Consider the following 18,514-nt stretch of genomic DNA (forward strand, 5'->3'; position numbering starts at 1 on the left):
CTATAAAATTATCTTATCTATACCATGTTATAAATAATCCCCCTCCACTAATGTAAAACATCCTCATTTCACTCTTGATGGTATCTCCAAATTGTCTCTAAGCAATGGGTGAGGTTTTTACATGTTCCCACATTGCATCATGAATAGGATAACCTTTTCAAATAACTTTGTACTAAAATTGTGAACATCTACTGCCACGACAAAGGTAGCATTGCTCCAAAATGCTATCTACTTCTAATTCTTGTTGGTCATCAACTACAACTGGTGGTGGTGGTGGTGGTTGGTGTCGATCCAAAAAGCACTTTGGCTTGGTATGAAATTCCTTCAGTTTCAAAATATGGAAGATTAGATGGATATAAATATGTGGCAAAAGCTCGAGGTAATATATGACACCAAATATTACTATAGAAATGCATAAAGGTCCAAGCCACTAAGGTGGTAGATTGTAGATTTGGATTGATGTAGCAAGTGGCAAGTTGGCATTGGAGAGTAATGCTTGATCATCATTGCAAAAGATCTTGCATTGTTGATAGTTATTTTTATATTGCTTTTGTTGATTCTATACAGTAAAGAAGCGGTGTTGTGCTTCTTGTAAGGCTATTGTAAGTCCTTATATAAATTCCATTATTGTCGGGTTGTTGATATTGATGGGATGATAGAAAATTGTTGGCATAATTGAATGCTAATTAATAATAAGAAAAAATAAAGAATGATCGAGACTTGCTTGAATACTATTATTATAAGCAAACTCCATAAGTGTCAAGTATTCATTCTAATCATTATGATGAACTGCCACAAATGCCCCCAATATATCCTCCAAGGTTCAATTTACATGCTCTGTTTGCACATCTATTTGAAGATAGAAGGTTGTAAGCATGACAAGTCATGTGCCTAGTAGCTTACACAAGGCTTGCCATAAATTTCTTGAGAAGCATGGATTTCAATCTAAAATGATGACATGAAGTAATCCATAGTGACAAAAGATGGTATCAAAGAAGATTTGTATAAGCATTGGAATACCAATATCCGAGCGTACCATGGCCAAGTAAAGTTGCTTCAAGAATCAATCCACAAAGACGGCAATTGCAGTATGATTATGAGGCATTTATAACAATTATGTAATAAGATTTATAGTCAGATTCTCTCAACGTGCCATAAATATCATAATTATCTGCAACAATTCAAGAGACGCTACATTGCGTGCTTTGTTACGTTGATATGACTTGCAAAAGAGTGTAAAGGCTCGAACATCACGATCTAAATTTGTCTAAAACTATATTCTCGAGATCCATTTTAAGGTCTTCTTTCATCTTAGATATCCTGATATTGGGATGTCATGTCCCTCCTAAAGTATACATGTCCAGAATTTAGCATTGTCAAGTACATAAATTTACTTCTTAAAATAGAACAAGCCTTCACTAAGAGTATAATCTTGATATTGTATATTACCTACCTTCAATTGATTGCTAACAAACTTGAAATAAACATTTTGTTGTATAGCTTCCTTCCATTTTACTTCTTTAATTAGATCTAAAATGATACTACCAATGGTAGCAACTTCTATCTTGTCTTTTGATTTGTCTATCAAGTCTGCTCTCAGTAATAAACTATCTAGCATAGTATGTTGCCGCCTTGTTTGTACTCAAGCTGGATATCAAAAAGCTGCAACTGTTCTTCCCAATAATGATGCTATAATTTCGTATTTTTTAGATGCAAATCATATAGCAAGGATTGATGGTCAGTCCAAACAACCATTGACTTCTCCAATAGATAGTGTCATTAAATCTTTAAAGCATGTACAATCATTAATTGCTCCCGATCATGTTGTCGTGTTGTGGTTTGGCTGCTACATGAAAATAATGTAATTATGTACTTATATATAATTTACTAAGTAACATGGTGAGAGCTATATTAATAGATTTTAGTTGATTGTAGAATATAATTTGATTATTACCTTGAAAAGAAGTTGTTTAAAAAGATTACTATAGAATTTGTATAATTTTAATTTTTTTTTATAATGGCTTTTAAGATTGGTTTTGGTTGATAGTAACTTCTAAATATTTAGAGTCATCTTTGTTAGACATTCGTGACCTTTGAAAACTTATTTTTGGTTCTTTTATTTGGTGTTTAGAGCATAAATTATATAAATATTATGAGAAAAAGAGTTGAAGAAGGATTTTGGTAGCAAAGGGAGTAATTAGGGCACCAATATGGATAAATAGAGATGGATGATATAAATCTCCATTCCTATTGGTCAAATATCATGACCAATGGCCTTCAAGGAGGCTGCCTGAGGCCATATTAGAGATTAGGGTTAATTTTTTGGGACATTCAAACTTTGAAGATTAGGATTAGAGAGCTCAAATTTTTAGCTATGGTTTTGGTGCAAAACTTGTATGATTTGGAGTTTATATGAAGTAGATATAGGCGCTCAAAATTAAAGTATTGATTTGGGAGTTATTATCACTGATTTTGACATAACGCATGCGTACGAAGGGCAATTGAGGATCGGCAATTGCAACTGAAGAAGCACTTTTGCGGCTACACTTTTTGCATGCTACTTGCTGGATTTCAAGTTGGAATAAAGGAGTTATTGGATTTTGAAGTCCTCACATACAATCTAAGGGTAGTAAGTGATCCGATTTACTAGTGGTTGTATCTTGAACTATATCTTGAGTAATTAGGCAAGATTTTGGCTCAAAATTTCAAGGAATGTGTATTTTTTATGTTAATAAACTTTATACTCAAGTTTGTAGCCTTTGAATATTAGGTTCTTGAGATATTAAGAAAATAGTGCTTAGATGCTTATAAATTAGGATTTTGAGTATCTACTAAGGTTTCTTAGATATCAAATGATTGGAAGTGAATTTGAAATTGGTTTTTTTTGTAATAAAAATTAAAGGTGAATTCTATCTATTCTATAAATTTGAGAAAAATTGAATAATTAGAAAAAGAGTTATGAATTTCTAAAATTTGAGAAGAGAAAATCCTTCCTGGGAAAAATATGTTTTGAAGGGATTTTGCTATATTTTGAATTTAATGCAAAGTAAAGGAGTTTTGGAAGCTAAGACAAGATACACATAAATTTTTAAGCTAAAATTTCTACAGCTAAATATCTAATGTATTCTTAGACAGCAAATCACGCAATATGATAACATGCAAGATAATTGTGCTATGCCCTTCTGAGCTTGCATGATTCATATGCCACATGTTGAAGGTTCCTATCAAAGTCTTATTGAAAGACCATTCCAATAGCAAAGTTAGAAGCATCAATATCAAGTGTAAAAAGGAGATTAGGATCATATAATTGCAATATTACAGCTGTAAAGAGTGCCTCCTTCAACTTATCAAAGGCATTTTGTTGCTCCAATTTTTATTCAAATGGGGAATCTTTCTCTAATAGGTTTATTAATGAGACAAAAATGTGAAAAAATCACCAAACAAAATGGCAATAATATTTAACAAAGCCTAAAAATGAGCAAATTTTAGAAGCATTCTTGAGAGTTGGCCCATCCTCCACTGCTTTTACCTTATCTTGCTCTATATGTGTGCCTTTGGAAGACACTACATGCCTCAAAAAGATGACTTTTAACTTCCAAAGTTCATATTTTGATTGCTTGTAATAAAAACAACTATCTAGGAGTCAACACAATATCTCTCATAGGTGTTGCTCATGCTCTCATGGATTTTACTATATACGAGGATATCATCAATGAAGATGACTATATACTTGTCCAAAAGGTCTCAAAACAATCTATTCATGTGATCTATGATAGGAGCTAGAATATTGGTGAGGCCAAAAGATAAAACTAACTATTCAAAATGTCCATAGTGCATACAAAATGACGTCTTTTCCATATTCTCTCTTGCAATAGGCGTTTGTTAATAACCGCTCCAAAGATCCAATTTATTAAAGATGGTTGCACCTCAAAGTTGGTCAAAAAGATCATCTATGCATGGAAGTGGATATGTATTTTTAATAGTCTGCTTATTGAAACATTGATAGTCAATACAAAGACAAAGTGCACCATCTTTTTTAGGTACAAAGAGTATAGGTGCTCTCCACAATGATGTGATTTCTTGAATAAGGTCTTTTTCCAAGAGTTTTTTTAATATCTTTCACAGCTCTTCAAGTTCTTTTGATGTTAGGTGATAAATTAGTCGACTTGTTGGTTTGCTTCTAGGCAATAATTCTATTTGAAAAAAGACACCTTGATCAAAAGGTATGCCATTAGATATGCCAATTGGAATACATCTAGATATTTTTGTATGAGTTGCTCTGCTCGTTCTATCTCTACGATTATCTTTTCTATCACTGATGCAAGATTTGGAACCACCATGTGTATTGGTTGTTCATGCTATAATTGCTTCTTCATAAAGGTCGTCATTTTAAGTAAGTCTTTGATTGCAGATTAACTTTCTTCTTCACTTGATGTGGAGGTGCGAAGAGTCACCTTGTGTCTTCTATCTTTAAAAGAGATTGTCCTTACTACCTAATCAACTTACTTATTTTCCATCTTCAACCAAGGCATACCAAGGATAATATCATACCTTAGCTTTGTTACCTTAAAAATCTCTCTTAAGACAAAAGTGTATGTCAATCTCAAGGTTTCTTCTTTGCATGTCTTACTTAATACATTCTCTTGATCATCTCCAACATAAATACTTCTACCTTTGATTTCCTTGGTTTTAATTCCAAACCGGTTGACAATTTTAATTGAGATGCAATTTTCTATAAAGCCACAATCTATAATCACAAAATCCACCTCGAATTACATAACTTTGAACTCGATGTTGCCACCAAATGGCTACCACATCTTTCATCTAGTTGGCTGCATATATAATTCTTTCAGTGATATTTTTCCTAGATAATTAGAGGTATTATCACATATTAAATAGTCAGTGACATTCATCTTCTTGTCTTGAAGTTCCTAAGCATGTATTAAGCTTATTTCATTTTAACCTAGAAAATGTCGATTCTTTTGTCTTTAAGGCTTCTATTTGCCCTTATAAAGTAGTTATTTGGCTTAAGAGGTTTTGTATTTGAGCCACCACCTCGAATTGCTATGCCATATCTCCCATATTGTAATTTCTTTGCTAGTGTAATGCCTTCTTACCTCCCGATAGACTTTTTAAGAGTAGCTTGTGATAGCTTCAATACAGTATCCACTGTGACTACAACAACTGACCTTGGACTAAATTTTGACTATTGACATGCTACCAAAAGTAAATAATTTAACACTTGCTATGATACCAATGAAACAAAACTAGACTAACTCAAAAACCTAAGATCCTTCCAATCTAGAATAACATAAGGCCTCCTCACAAAATATGACAAAATAGATTAGAATAAAATTGAATGGAAGTAAATAGAATAAGACATAAAAGACAAAATTGAGCAAACAAAAATAAATATGAACAGAAAACAACAGAACTAAATTTTACTAAGAGAAAGAGTGTGAAGCCATACTTGATCACATATCCCAAAAGGTCTTGATTAGTCCTATTTATATCTTATCCTACTATCCTAGATCTTCTAAAACATTTCAAGGTGGTGGACTTTATCTAAATAATTGCTTTAAATTTCTTTTTTAGAAGGTTTTATCATAGGCCCTATCTGGATAACCACCCTAAGCTTTCTTTTAGAAGGTTTTATGGTAGGCCCTATCTAAATAACCGCCCTAAATCCTTTTTAGAATGTTCTACAATAGATCCTATTTGGTTCACTAATCTAATTTCAATTATTCTAATTATCTATATAATTATCTTATCTATATCTTGTTATATTTGATATTTATTGAATTTATTGTAAGTAGAAACAACACTTGATGGTGTAACAAATATTTTGCTTGAAAAAAATTACAATAGCCTTTATAATAATCAAATATCAAAGTAGTCTATCTCTCTTAGAATGGGATAATATCAATGGTTGAGAGAATCTATTAACTATCCATAAAGAAAGTAAATATCAAATAGTAAAGAATATAATTTCTTCCATCTTAGATTTTATCAACATGTAATTATTGTTTTTTGTGGAATTCATACATGGAAGAAAAAATAATATTATAAACATACATATTTATTTTAATAATTATTTACATATTATAAATAGATAGAAATAAATATAAATAAATAAATTTATTAATATCTTATAAAAAAAAATTACTAAAGCTTTGTAAATGTGCTTTCACCTTTATACATGTCTATAAGTAATTGATAGGTTGAAAACTTGGCCAATAAATTAGCTACATGTTGCACTTTTTAATAGCTTGTTATACAAGTTAATCATATGGCACACATATAAGATATTTTTCTTATAATTAGACATGTGTCATGCAAGTTGAACACGTGTTGAAGGTCCTATACAGCGATACCACATAACTCCTAGTAAGATAGTATATATAGAAGCAAGAATGAAATCATTTTCATTCTTGTCAAATATTTTTTTGCCTCTAATTTAATTTCAATTATATTTAATTTTTTTTATCTTTTTGCAATAGATATTCTATATTTTTTGAATATTCATATTTTTTTTCTTTAAAAGAAATCTCACTTATTTATTTGCATTGATTAAATTTTGTTTTTAATAAAAATATATATATATTTAATAATATTTATTTTAAAAAAAAACCTTCAAAAGCAAAAATCAATTGTAAGATCCATAATAAAGAACTTCTCATAATCTTGGATTTATTTCAAAAATAGCATCATTATTTAGAAATCACATATAATCCAATGACTATTTATACAAATTATAAGAATTTCAAGTACTTTATATCTACAAGTATTTTGAATCAATGACAAATCCATTAGAGTATGTCATTGTTAAGATTTGTATTCAATATCACCTATTAGCGACAAAAGTGATAAGGTTTATTAGATACCTTCTCTAGATATTTTTATCTTAGGCCAATAAAAAAAAGATATAACTTTTGATTAATAATAAAATATTTTTAAAGCTAAAGCAATTTTATCTTAATTTAATGGAATCAATCATGATTGTTAATTCAACTTTTTTTTAAAGAAGTTCAATCAAGCATATTCTCAAAACCTCTTATCTATGATATTAAGAATAATATTTTTGAATTTTATTGTATATCTAATTTTAAATTCAATAAAAAAATCTATTTTATTTAAAGCAATATTTACATGCTTTAATATACAAAGTATAATGACAAGCTCTTTAAACTTGACATAAATTTTTAATTGCAAAATATTTTGGATAAAACAAAAACTTAGAATTTATTTTGAAGAATTTTTAATGGCTTCAAATGTTAAAGACCTTGCACAATCATGTGATATTTGTTCAAGATTAAAAACTCTTCATTGTCAATTTTATACACTCTTATCAATATCTAAACAACCATATTCTTATGTTTTAATAGATTTTAGCATAGATCTTTGAATTTCAAGTTTTTATGATTTTATATATGTGGTAGTAGATTATTTTACAAAAGTAGTATAATTTATATCATGTAAAAATACTATCATAGAATAAAAAAATAACTAAGATTTTTTAATAATATTTATTTTTATTATAAATTATTAAGGATTATTAAATTAGATAGAGTGACTTAGTTTGTATTATAATTTTTAAAAAATATTTTCAATATATTAAAGGTAGATATAAACTATCTTTAGATATCTATTATCAAATTGATAAACAAATGAAATAGATTAATTAAATTTTAGAATAATATGTAAGATATATTATTAACTACCATCAAGATGATTAGACAATTTTTTTGTTATTTGTAGAGATTACTTATATCAATATAATACAATCTTCTACTCAACAAATACCTTTGTTTGCTCATTATAATTATCATTTATAATAGGATACTTTTGACTTCTCAAAAATTGATAATCTTATGTCAAATCATTTGAAAAAATATTTATTAGAGCTATATACAATATTATAAGTATAATTAATAGAAGATCAGAACAACTTAAATTTAATATTAATGACTATCACAAAAAAATAACTTCAATTTTATATTAATAACCAGATATGATTACTTTGTTGTAATATGAAGATTAATGGTTTTTATAATAACTCAATAAAAAATAATTCAATATCTAATAATTCAATAAACAATAATTTATTGAATTATTAAAAGATTAATGGTTTATTGAATTATTAGAAGATTAATGGTTTTTATATTAACAATCTCAATGCTTTATCTTAAAGATTGTTACAACCTTTAAGATAATATAATAGAAACAAAGATCCTTAAAAATGATATGTTTATTTCAAATAGATGGTGAAACATAACGTGTTTGATATAATAACCTTAAAAGAGATGTTAGATCTTTGGTGATGATATTAGAGGTAGAAACTATCTCTAATGATATTCAAACATTTTATTTCAAGAAAGTTACAAAGATTTAAACAATGATCAAATAATAAAGTGGTCTTTTTATACTAGTATGGGACATTTGAAATAGTTAAACAAACTTATCAACTACCTTCAAAGATAACAAAGATCAAAATATGTAGCAAATATAATTTTTTTCATTTTGAACTTCCTCGATATATAATTATCACTTCTTGTGGAATTTGTCTATAGAAAAGGAGATAATACCAAAAAAATATTCATTTATTTAGATTAAAGGAATTAAATAAAATAACAAAAAATAAATAGATTTAATAATATCTTATAGAAAAGTTTCTTAGAAGCTATATAGATACAAATTTGACTTAATACATGTTCATAGGTATTTGATAGGTTAAAAACTTACCCAACAAGTTGGCTATGTGTAGCACATGTTGGTGACTTATGATTCAAGTTGGCCACATGGTGTAAATGTAAGAAAGTTATCTTGTAAATTTAACACATGTCTCATAAGTTGGACGCATTTTGGAGGTTTCATAGAAAGTTGTGACATAGTTTTTTGTTAGATAGTTATGAGTCTCATAAATGCATCATAATTAATGAATTGATTTGAAATATAGTTTTAAATTATTTTATTATACAAATATTAAGATTATAGAATATTTTTGATTATTTAAGTATTTATTAAAATTTAAAATTATTTATAAGATATAAAAACTTTATTAGAAGAAAAGCTATAAAAAAAAAATCTTAAAAAGTTTTGAAGGTAATTATCTTAGTTGATTTAATATTTTTACTTATTATTAAGTATTAAGGATTAGTTATTGAAATCTAAATCTTTATTGGCCTCCTATCTACATACATTATTTATAAAATTCCTATCAATGATTAGTTAATGATTAGAAGAAGTATGAAAAAAAAACTTCAGTTCTTTTGAATTAATTATATAAAAAATATAATTTTTAGTAGATTTAAATTTATTTTATGATTATAAAAATAATCAAGATAGAAAAATATATATTTTAATGGATATTATTATTATTATTAAAAAATTACGAGATTTTTTGGGATTTATTTAGAATTTATTTATAATTATTTATGAATTTTCAGAGAAGATTTCAAGACTTTGGTAAAATTGAGTTTTACCATCATAGGAGCCATTATAAAAAAATAGAATAAGATTTGAAGACCATACAAAGTTTGTAGGCTATTTTAATATTTTTAAATACTTTGATTAAGTCAAAAATATAAAATTATGAGTTTCACTAATAAGAAATAGGGGGACCAACAATTAATCTAGTCCTTATAAAAAAGAAGGTGCACAAGTTCCATGTGGATTGTAGCACCTTGAGTAGAGTTAGGAGGATAAGACTAAGGCCTTGTGGCCTCTCTTAACAACCCATATATACTATATGTGAGTCTTGGTGAAGCTCAAACCTTTGATCTATAAGCAAGTTGTCCTTAAAGAAAATTATTTTCACTTAATTTTTTTATTATTCATTTTCTATCTTTAAACTTTCATAACTTATTTATAATAATTTAGATTTTTATGTTTCTTATGTCATTATAAAGATAATAAAATTATCTATCTAAAAATATATTTTTTAATATTTATTTTTACTTTTATTAGGTTAAAAATCAGTAAATAAACTATGGACTACTTTTATTATATGCAATTATTTGATTGCACTTGTTTCACTTATTTTGTGTTGTTTTTTCTTTTTTTCCTATTTATTTCATCTTCTATTTTATACTACCAATTATAAGAAACTCTTAATTGAGGCCATCTTGTAATTTAGATTGAAGAAGAAATTTATCCTCACAACAATATATACAAAGGCAAAAGTGAAGCTTTTTTTATACTTATTAACACCTTTCTTATCTTTAATCTTGTTCCAAGAGTCTTTATTCTTCTTATCTTTTGAAATATTTATTCTAATTTAATTTTGTACCATCAATTGAGTAATTATCTACTCTTTTGTAGTGAATAAGAGTATATTAATCTTTTGGTTTTTTGTAATTTATGTCTTTAATACTAGAAAATTTATTAATTTTATATAATTTTTAGTACCTTAAAAGTAAATATATTAGTTTTATAAAAATTTTAGCACCTTTGAAGAAAATATATAAGTTATCAAAAAGCAGATGTATTGATTTTATATTGGTTGTACACCTTGGAAGTAGATAGGAAAATAAGTCTATGATCTTAAGGCCTTTTTAAGATACCTCATATACCAATTATGCATCTTGATGTGAGGCTTAATTCTTTTATTATATAATTAAGTTATTTTTTAAATAAATTCTAATTTTATGATTTCTATTTTTATATTTTTTAATTTTTAATTTATTATAACTCCTTCATAATATTTTTTAATATTTTTTAAATAATACTATAATTTTATATAATTTTTAAATTTTTATTTTAGTTAAAATTCTATTTAAAAAATACATCTTATTTTGAATATTTATTCTTATATCTTATCTTCAATGGTAAAGAAAAAATAATTAATATATTATATATAATAGAGAAATACATAAGGCATATTTAGATTAAGGTAGTTATATTTTTAGTCTTAATGATATTATTTTAGATATTTTTGGATATAAAATTAATATTAAATTATAAGTATATTTATTATAATTATTTTTTAATATATAATGATGTAGATGATTTATTCATGTATATTTAATTTATTTTCTATATGTATTTTATATATTCATATATATAATATAACTTTTAAACCTAACATAATATAATTTATCACAACTTAATATTACCAAAATAATTTTTTCTTATATTCTTACCACACACAGACACACACACACACACACACACACACATATATATATATATATATATATATATATATATATTATTCTTTAAGCATACTTAATGATTAATTGATTTTTTATTGATTTTAGCTTAAATATTGGTTATATATTTTTTTTTAAATTACGGACTTTAAATTCTTTGTTTTCTATTTTGATTTGATTTAGCTTCTAGTTTTTTCTTATATTGATTACACTTTCAATAATTTTGTGTGTAATTATAAACAATCTAATTAATTACAGAATTATATTATCAAATGTTAATTTAATTTTTTCTCAAATATTTTAATATTTCTCCTATCCATTACTACTTTAGATTATCCTATATTTATTATAAAAGAAGTTTTAACTCTACATCCCCAATTGGTATTGCTATACCCTACATAACCTCTATATAACTTCAATTGACTAAAAAGCATGCTTTTATGCTTATGGCATATTTGGCAATTTAACATTTAATTTTGACATTGATCCAAAAATCTAATAAATATAATAAATAATTTTTTTGTATTTTTGGAAAAAAAAATAAAAATTAAACTAAACTACATCAATTTTTTTAGGCAAATATTTTATTTTTATTTTAAAAATAGTTCGGAACTTATTTTATTCATAAAATATTCACTGTCTCTCTCTCAACAACTACTATTTTTTGAATCAAAGAAGAAAAAAATAAATAAAAAAATAAACAAGCATATTGTTATTTAGTTGTTTATAAGGAAGTCATGTGGAGTGTAGCAATATTAATTAGAAATGTAGTAATGTAGTGTTAATAATTTTCTTTTTATATGTTTTTGTTTTTACATGTTTGTTATACACTTCTTTATGTGTCTCTTTGCACCCCAATTCACTATTAAGCTTTCTTTGGTCCTTCTCTTTCACTGACCACATTACTCAAAAAAAAATTGTTTGTAAACTTCTCCATAACTATGATCCAAGAGATAAATTGCTCTTCTTTGTACTTCCCTTTACATTTCTTTCTACTTCCATTTGCACACCATTTTCTTAACTTATCTTCACTTATTTTATTTTACTTCACTTATCTTATTTTATATTGATTATTGGTCTTTTTCTTTCTTTCTTTTTCTAATCGCATGTATTTATTTAAACAACTTTTTTATTAGTGTAATATGATTGCAAACATAAGTAGAAGAATGTGATATACGACAATGACGTGAGTTCCACATGTGTTGATTAGGTTGAAACGGGTTGTAATAGAGTTCAGCATCGAAACCCCAAGTGAAGCTGAAGAGTTGCAACAGCGTTTGTCAGTTGAAACCTTGAGCAGTTGAAGCGTGTCAAATTTCACATCCTGCAGAGTATGATGGATTACGAACCCACAGAGCTTGAAATTGAATTACTGAACGGACAACAGAGTGCAGTGCTATTGTTCAGCAATCGAGGAATCCAGACTCTAGTGCAAATTTGGGCGGAGGGCGAATTTGCGTGCCAGATATTAAAAATTATTTTTTTAGCTAAATAGCAGACCAGAGACCTACCTCAGCTTATGTTGCCTTTTTCCCTGATTTAAACGATGCAATTTGAAAGGTGTGATTCTGAACAAGGATGCGTAAAGTCCACTTCATAATACTTTCATTGAAAAATCTTTCACGTGAAATCCATATCTTTACATTGAATCATATACTTCTGTGTTTGTAAGATCTGTGCTGAAAAGTGATACTGAACTCGACTTTTGTAGGTAATGCTCAGACATATTGATAATTTTGAAATTTGTGCAACAAAACTACTTGCGGAACACCCTACACTAGTCCAAATCAAGTCCACCAAGCATTTGTAAGCTCAGTGTATCTCTAGTTTTTAGTGTCTCACGTTCGGAGCATGTCGAAAGAAGGAACTTTAAGAATCTGTAACCGATCTGATAGACCTCTAACTTGATAGCATGGCCGCGACCTACGCCTGAGTTTGTCACGAAACTTGAAACACGGAGACAGAGTTTGGCACGAAATCTGCATTCATCTGGAGGACCAGTACCGGTAGCTAGGAGGGACAAGTACCATGTTCTAGGTTCACTCGGACAAGGCCCAACACTCGAACTTGACAGCATTAAAGCTCAATCAACTCCAAAAATGCAAGAACATTGTCCCCCTGCATCAGCCATTGATCACAACAACCGAGATAAGCGACTAACAATTGCGGTTGGTTGACAGTAGCTCTTATAGAAAGAATGTCGAATTAGGATTTTTGCTGCAAACTGCAGCCGAGGCATAAAATACTTCCACGAAATAGAGACAGTGATAGAGATATTCACGAGTCAACAAGAGGAAAAGACTGAGTGGATTACACGGCATCACAACGAATTGCAGAAGCTTGGATATCCATGGACACATCCAGCGACACATCCAGCAGCAGCAGTGCCCTCAACATTCTTCTTCCTGTTTCTTTCTACTAAATGCGTTCTCAAGCCGGATGGATGCCCTCATTTATGCACATAAATCCATGTGGGTGTTTTCAAGGTGGAAGAGAAGCGTTTGCTACTTGTTTTGAATCCTAATAGCACGATTGTCAGTTTTTGTGATTCCAAACTATCAAAATAATAAACAAAAGTGGCAATGCAGGATCGATTTGTCAGAAGAAGATTCTGTCAAACAAAAAAACAAAAATAACTCTATTTCTTTAATATCCACTAATGTGTTACATCATGTTTTGTTTGTCCCCAGGTCACAAAATGCAAATTCCTGTTTTGTTTTATTTAGTTATTTATTGATTTTCTTTCAATGCTACTGATACATGGTTTCTGTTACCAAGGTTCTACTATTGGCAGCCTTTAGATTATTCCACATGCATGTTGCGCTCTATGTATTCCAAAACTTGTAATTATTTCTTCTTACCACAATTTTTGTCAGCATGTGCACCTGTAGGTATATGCATGTATTCGTTTATATCATCAATTTTAAGATATGAACACATTTCAAAAAACGTACGAAGTAAATAAGATTTTCCCTTGCAACAACGTAATCTTCACATTTTGGAAGTAAAATTGCAAACTCTGCAAGGAGAACTGAGCAGGCCAGAAAGTAAGAAGATTCAGCATGGACAGTCTAAAGGTGGGGAATCTGTGTTTTTTAATCCTCTGTGGCAGATTATGAGCAGCTTCAACTGTGTGCAGGCACAGACTCTACGTCATCACAAGAGCACAAACGAGAAGCATGGTGGAAAATTCTTAGGACTTTTGCAAGAGGACACAAGGACCACACTCTAGACTTGAATTCAAATTAAAAACACAAAATATAAAATATAGAATAATTAGTATACATTTATTCAAAAAACAACATGGTAAGGTCCACTACATCTATTTTTAGTTTTAAAAGTTTTCATGGCGATTATTTGATTTTAATTCAAAATAAATGTAATGAGAACCAACTCTAAAGTGGGTTTAGTGGAGCCTGACTATGCCCTGTTAGTCTCATTATGAACTCAGATGAATTTTCTTTTCTTTCCTTTTCTTTTCTTTTTTCTTTCCTTTTCTTTTCTTTTTTCTTTCTTTATTTTTTCCCATGGTTTTCTAAATAGTATTTTTAGACCTCGGTATTAGCCCCCACTGACTCTTCCACTTCATTACAATCCTTAAGCGAATCGCTATGTGCCACGTGTTGCAATCCGATTGGATAGTGAGATTTCTCCTGATCTGGTGACAGGGTCAACCAAGTTACCCATGGAGGGTAAGAACAACATTTTACTTGAGGTAAGTGAAAAGTTACCGCAGTGGGTACTTTTAACCCACATTAACAAGACCCCTCGTACACAACGAAGGTAGACAATTATGCTTCTAAAAATAGTGGAGTAAAAAAGGAAGAAAGGAAAAAGAAAAAAGAAAAAAACTACTTTTTGTTTAACTTATCTTAAGTTATCTCATTTTGCTTCATTAAGAAGATAATAAATTCGAGATATATTTGGAGGTGTAAATCAAATATGATATCAAACCTTGTGTTCAAGTGAAACATTGTTTAATATGATTGTTTTTACCATGTTAGATTGATTTGGAAATTACATCAAATTTTATGAATTGCTTTTACATAATGCTTATGTTCTGGTAATATCAAAGGATTTGTGCATAAATTTTCATTTATTAAAATATATTTTTATAAATTATAAACTCATAGTAATCCTTCTACATTATTACATCTAGAGCATACTAAATTGTATAATTAATAATAAATGAAATGAATGAAAATCATATAGTTACTCTCATTCTGCATAGGAATAGCATTGCCCAATTACTCTTTAAAAAAAAACAATTAATCACGAAGTTTAGTAACCACAACATATAGTGATATGTCCAATTAGATATCTATTATACAACTAAAAAAGTGCATTCGATCATGATTTTGAATGCATTGAGATCAAAAAAGTTTTAACAGTATAAAAATATCACTCTATCAGTTTTCCTTTAGGTTTTAAAACCATGAACTTGTAGAATCTTCGAAAATGTCAGTAATAATAATCATTATAATTTTGTATTACTATGTCTAAAATATTTTCAATGAAATTGTGTAAAGCATTTTCAGCAAACTCAGTGACATGTATGCATGTTCATTTCAGTTTCAATTTCATTTTATTTATTTATTTTTTCATTTGAAGTCATAATATCTTTATCAATTCACAGTGTTACTTCTGCAATAAATGTAGTGAAAGTCTTCAAAAAATCCTACCATATATTTTAAAAAATTATATCTTTCATCTTATTAAACTTCATTCAATACTTTAAACATATGTTTTACCACTTAACATATACATACATGGAGGAATAGTTAGATTCAAAGCCTCAAGTCAGGCCCATTTCTAGAAGAAGAATTATGCAGAAGAAGAAAGAAAGAGGAGGGTCCATTATTATTGTTTGGGGGGGGGAGGGGGGGACCCTTTAATTGAAGAACATGTTCCAAGTCAGAACAGTGTTGACCTTTCGAAATGTCTCTATCCTGGACCAGGCCATCCATAGCCCATTTTGGTGCTTATGGGTTTTGTGAATTTCAAACCAATTGAACATTTTGAGAATCTTTTTTTATGTTACAAAGGCCACTTTCTTTCCAAAATTCCTGTAACAATCTTCACATTTGCTCTTGAATGGTTGCTATTAGTATACATGACATAGCTTTATTTTTAACAAGTACATGTTGGTGTGTTTTTGTTTTGAATAATACAGTTACTTTTCTTAAAAACTTGCATGTTTTTTTCCTAATGAAACAATAACTGTTGATACCACCATTGATACCACCATTTCATACTAGATGTTTTTAAAGTCGTCTTTAACAGTTACCTAAAAGTAGTTATTATTTTTACAACAGAAGTAAGTGTACAAAATATTCTACCATTTTAACATTTGGTATACCCTGAAAATATTTTATTTTGTAAGAGTTGTATTTTGAATTTGAATCAATAATCATCAAAATTGAAGTAAAATATTAGTTTTGAATCATGTTTAATAATATGTATATTAAAGGTTCAAAAAATTAAACATTGCTATTCTTAAACATTATTTTCAACAAACTTTTAGCTTAATATCAACTTGGGTGAACATTTTAGGCTGTTGCAATTTATAACTCTGTATATTAACGTAGCTATTAACATATATATATATATATATATATATATATTTATTTAATTGTGGATTTTGGTATCCTCACATTAAAATAAATTTTATATATTTGACATGGCAAGCATTATGGGACACTGCCACATTGCAACCTTAAGGGAACTTGGAGCAATTTTTACAAGAACTTCAAGATGCCAAAAGGGCTTGTGGTACTAAAAAGAATATCACATAGTTATATATATGTATATGTGTGTGTGTGTGTGTGTATGTATGTATGTATGGGTTAAATTTTTTTGGAACATTCAAATATATATATATATATATATATATATATATATCTAAAGAAAGAAAAACACCAGCAGGGTTTATTTTGGCTTTTTTTTTTTTTTTTTTTTTTTTTTCAAGAAATTCTTTTACCAGTTCATCTCAGACTAAATATTTGAACATATTGATTTGTAGACCAAAAACTAAATAAAATGAAAAAAAAAAAGAGTCTAGAGGTAAATAAACATTAAAAGCTACTGTTAAAACAATTTGTTATTTGTGAAAAAATTAACCTTGAAAGAAACAAAAATAGAGAAAAAAATAGATTTCCTATAAATAGAAAATTCAAAGAAGTCTCAAATTTGGTGTGTTCAAAACATTTGATAACACAATTGGAAGTTGTGTTGGAGATTATTTAACAATTTATCTTTTAGAATATATGAAGAAAAATTATAACCACATTTGTAGAGATGTACAAATGCATTAGATTGTTAATTCAGAATTAGATACTACAATATTATGCAAAAGTAAAAACATTGGCTTATAATCTCCCTTTACAAAATAAAGACTCATGCTTACTGTATAACTGTTCATTTTTTTTGTTTGTTTATGCCTAAAATAAATTTACAAAAACATCAGCATAACTTCTTAAACTTGGTCAACCTGTGCAACTCTAGTCAACATATTTCTTGACCACCAGTGGTTGTGTACAATGCCCGCACATTCAATGTATGGTAATGATATGTTTTTATTACAAATACCACACAACTTTTCAAACTCCAAATAGATCTGACCCTATTGAGTTGAGAAGCCACAAGCTTTAATCCACAAACTTGTGTGTTCAATTTCATTAACAAATATGATGGAACAGTAGAATTTAATCTCACACCTTTGATGAAACCATAATGCAAGGTGCCAGTTATTACATTCTAAAAAGACAGTCTGACCTGATCCCAAATTTGCACACATCTACACCAATGTGTTTTCAGAGCTGTATGTGACTACCTAGGCTGCCAATAGTTCAACCATATTTTTGCAGCGAGCTTGCAGAGCATACACTGCTGCAGAAAACTGCCCAAATCAGGAACTGTTACCACACATGGCAAGAAGCAACAGGGAAGCTTTGAAGTTCCATCATCATGTCATGGCACTAGAGTGAAAAACCAGACTCAAGGAGACAATGATCCAGTACAGTTTCTAAGAATGATCCAGTGATGCATGCACCCAGTTTGGACATAAGCAACCTCTGTCAAGTGCAGACACTCTCTCACGTAGTCCCTGGAGGCCAAAAGGGACAGTAGGGCACAAGTACAATCCCCAAAGACCAAGGACAAGGGGAGGGGTTGCTGCTCAGCCTTGTGGTGGGCAGAGAATGCCTGAAACAGCAAACATACCCTATGACCTCAGCAATACACATCACTCCAATATTTATGGAAGGAAGTATCTAAATATGGTTGTTTAGCCTCAGCTAATCCAAATTCCACATACATGATTGGGATTTTGTTGTAATTAATCCATATTATCACTCCCTTACTAC

The 18,514-nt window shown here is 28.7% G+C and overlaps 1 long non-coding RNA gene across 1 annotated transcript; it reads right to left on the minus strand.

Moving 5' to 3' along the window:
• Window positions 1–12,731: 12,731 nt before the first annotated feature.
• On the minus strand, window positions 12,732–13,576 carry LOC149986308 (uncharacterized). Its single transcript, XR_016501049.1, has 2 exons — window positions 13,465–13,576; window positions 12,732–13,268 (listed from the first exon to the last, which is right to left on the minus strand). It is a non-coding gene; the product is annotated as an uncharacterized LOC149986308 (long non-coding RNA).
• Window positions 13,577–18,514: the final 4,938 nt, after the last annotated feature.

This window comes from Physcomitrium patens, chromosome 25 (genome assembly GCF_059467195.1).
Source record: "Physcomitrium patens ecotype Gransden chromosome 25, ASM5946719v1, whole genome shotgun sequence".
Classification (NCBI taxonomy): domain Eukaryota; kingdom Viridiplantae; phylum Streptophyta; class Bryopsida; order Funariales; family Funariaceae; genus Physcomitrium; species Physcomitrium patens.